We start from the raw sequence: 3969 nt of genomic DNA on the forward strand, positions 1-3969 counted from the left end.
AACATCTATAACTCGTTACTATAGAGGTTGTAACAACTCAAAATCTATGTTTATAAATAAACATGGAAATTTGTGTTAAGTGTGAGATTACAAATTTTGATGACACTTTTATAAATGTAGCTGCTGCTGCTTCTTTGATATTCTCTATGGCTTTTATATCACGAATAGATTTTGTTTGCTTAATCATGCGTTAACCAATGCCGGTGCCTACAGCGAGATTTCCTGGCAATCGATTTTTAAAGGTCGCCTTCCGGACTGAAAATACGCTCAATTCCGGCTCCAGAATTTTTGGCCGTTGGTTTTTCTCTTCAGTCATCAGTCATCTTGACAAACGATTTATAGTGACCGAATAACGACGTGATTATGTGAGAGTCCACGGAAAAGTGTAAGGCATACGAGGGTTGCTGGAAAAGTTTTCTGAACGGCTATGAAACACCATGCCTCAATAGATTTTTTTCTACTCACTCATATTCCAATTTTACGATCACGTAATCGAAATCTTTGAAATTTGAGTACGGATATCAAAATATCTATTCTCTGTCTTATTTTTTCCCATATATACTGGGTGGTGTTTTTAAGTGGACCATTAGAAGTATTTCAGGAACAGTTTGGAATTTTGATTCGGGACTCATTACCTTTTTTGAATAATTGATCAAAAGGAATCATTTACAAATATTTTCAAGATGGCCGCTTTTCCGATTGTATCAGATGAACGGTACCGGAACTTTCTTATTTCAAATGGCACTATGTTTTCTGATGGCATTTTCAAATTCCTCATAAAAATCAGTATGACTTTGTCAATATGATCTAACCGACATGGTTTTGAAGTTATTTGACATTTTTTCAGTTTCAGAGGTTCAGTAAATTATCCATTTCAATTTTGTCTGGCAACTTAGCAAAATGTTTTTTTCAAGAATGGACAGCTACAAGTTCACGCTATCAATGTTATTGATCTAATTCTCAAATGTGATTCGAACATAATACGAATATGCGTTCAAAGCTGACAATCGGTTTTTGGTCAAAAATTCGAAATTTTCCAATGGGGACCATATCTTTACTATTCATCTATGGAAAGAGCATTAAAAAAACTTTACAAATCTGTCCACTTTAGAAAAATTTTTCAAGTACATTTTTTTGTCCGTTTTTTTATAAACTTTTCATTGACACATAGTAAAGAACCTCTGAAAATGTGAAAAAATGTCAAATAACTTCGAAACCATGTCAGTTAGACATAGCATCATATTGACAAAATCATACTGATTTTTTTATGAGGAATTCAAAAATGCCGTCAGAAAAGATAGTGCCATTTGAAATAAGAAAGTTCCGGTATCGTTCTGATCCAACCTAAAAAACGGCCATTTTGAAAATATTTTTAAATGATTCCTTTTGATCGATTATTCAAAAAACGTAATAGGTCCCGAATCAAAATTCGAAACCGTTCCTGAGATACTTCTAATGGTTCACTTAAAAACACCACCCTGTATAAATTTGTACCTAAATTTTGTGCAATTTGTCCGTAAAATTCAAATGTGATTCTATTGTGATTTTTCATTTATACAATTACCGTTTGGAATTAATTAATATCTACGGGGTGAAAAATTAATTAACTAACCCGTTCCCCGTTCATCTCTACTATTTTCTTGTAAAATAAAGTTTAAATTCATTTCTTCATGAGGAACTTATTCAGAGCAGAGACTTGATTCAGAGTGTTTTCATTTTAAAATTCTGATGTAAGTTTAACTGTACTTACTCTATTTTATCAAACTTTTAAGGTAGGTAACCGAGATTCCCATGGCGAGGCGCGATACGTGCAATGTAGATCGAAAGAAATGTCAAACTGAACCGTTTCTATAAGATATATCATTATAGAAAACAGACGAAAAGGGCAAAAATATGCGATTGCACATTGTGAAAATTTGTTTAAATAAAATGAGCTGCTTAATTTTTTTAATTACGTTTCAGGGAAGCGAGAGACTATATTCCTTGCGTTAAATAAATTTCCTTCCAGGATATATTTCAAAACAGAGGAAAGAATCTTTACCTAAGTATAAAGGCGTATACGATTTCAGGTTATTTTACTTCTATGACGCTTAATTTCCGATTACTACACACGTGGTTAAATCCATTGCGTAAGCGCCACACGCAAACACCAACTTGCGCTCTTTACATTTCTGCGCTCCGTATACATTGGAAGCTTGATAAAATGTAAAATATTTAAAGAACGAACATTTTCTGAAGTTTCACAACTACTATTGTAAACAAAAAATTTTGAGAAAATTATAAAAATTTGATATGGGGTTTGCACAAATTACGTTACGGAGAATGCAAAATTTAAAAAAATTTCGCTGCGAACAGGATTCGAACCTGTGCGGGCAGAGCCCATTTGATTTCGAGTCAAACTCCTTAACCACTCGGACATCGCAGCTGTTGTAAACTGAATCTTTATTTCGGTGTTATGTACATCCAATTAATTTTCTAATTCCTATATATTTATTAATTTATTTTTTTATCTAAGGTTATTATTCTGTTTTTTACCTATTATTTATGTATAGAATTATAATCGTACAAATATAAAACAAGCGATGTGGTTACCGACGTTATCGTACAAGGTATGATACATATACAAAAATGGTTTATATAACGGAAGCAATTCAAGCCCGTGAGGATAGGTGTTATTTTGTCACTGACAGTGACGCATTCATAGAGGATGCAAGGGGGCGATCGCCCCTTTAATTTTTATGGAAAATAATATCACCTTAGAAAATATTATGTATCTAATGTATCTCAACTGACAACTACAGATAAACTACACATTTTGAGCGCATTTTCCAACGAAGTTGGGTGCACTATTGCAGCCACTTTCTCTGTCCGTCCGTCCGATGCCACAGTTTTCAATATATTTAGTTCGTTCTTTTTTAATTCCGTACTAATAGCGCTTGCACCTGAGCCAAGAACAATTTTGACGATTAATGTGCGCATGCGTAGGCTGCACAATATCAACTTTCTTATACGGTGCGTTTATCTTACATTGGAACATACGATTTTGCATGCAATGGTGTTTCCCTATGTCCTATTTAAAAAAACGCAACAAATCAACCTATAGGATATGTTCGGTTCACAAATAAACACTCGTATTGGATAATGTGCGAGTCACAACTGAACCAGCCCTTTAATTATTTTTAGGTTATGTACTTTGAAATGGAAGGTATTGGTTCATCAGGATACTGGACTGAACATAGGGAAATACCATTGCATGCAAAATCGTATGTTCCAGTTTAAGATAAACGCACTGTATATTAATATATTTTGTTGAAATTTTAACCACAGATACTTATTAAGGCAAGGATATCGCATATAGTAAAAATCTGATGTGCGCATACGCAGACTGCGCAATTCCAACTTTCTTATTTATGAAGATATTTCTTTGAAATTTTAACCATAGATGCTTCTACGAGTAGTAGTACCTACATATCATATGTAGTAAAAATCGAAAACTACAAATGTCATTTAGAAAGGCAAACACATCGCACATAGTAAAAATCAAATACGATTGTATCAGACTGCAAAATGCCAACTTTTTTACTTAAAGATCTCTCTTTAAAATCTGAACTATCGACGCTTCAAGTAAAAAGAAACATATCGCATATAGATTATTAAGATCCCCAGATATTTTTTATAGTTTTTAATTTTTGTCCGTCCGTGTACGGTTCTGCTCTTTTTAACCATTATGTCCGTACGACACTGCAACACACCTTAAAATCGCTCTGATTTTATTCTTTATAGCTTATATGGATCGAAGTTGCCAGGTTAAAATAAATCGTCGTTAAAGAGTGATGATATTCCGTGATATTTATTAAGAAGTTAACATAGACATTTATGTATATTGTTTTTCCCTATGTCTACTTTTAAAAGCCAAAATCTCTTCGGAAGAGCCCTAAGTGTATGCATCCAAAATAACTTTTTAAAACA

The 3969-nt window shown here is 33.3% G+C and overlaps 1 non-coding gene across 1 annotated transcript; it reads right to left on the bottom strand.

Moving 5' to 3' along the window:
- Positions 1-2343: 2343 nt before the first annotated feature.
- Positions 2344-2425, bottom strand: Trnas-cga. Its single transcript has one exon. It is a non-coding gene; the product is annotated as a tRNA-Ser (tRNA).
- Between the last annotated feature and the right edge of the window lie 1544 nt (positions 2426-3969).

The sequence above is a fragment of the Photinus pyralis genome, unplaced genomic scaffold (genome assembly GCF_008802855.1).
Source record: "Photinus pyralis isolate 1611_PpyrPB1 unplaced genomic scaffold, Ppyr1.3 Ppyr1.4_LG1, whole genome shotgun sequence".
In the NCBI taxonomy this organism is placed as follows: Eukaryota; Metazoa; Arthropoda; class Insecta; order Coleoptera; family Lampyridae; genus Photinus; species Photinus pyralis.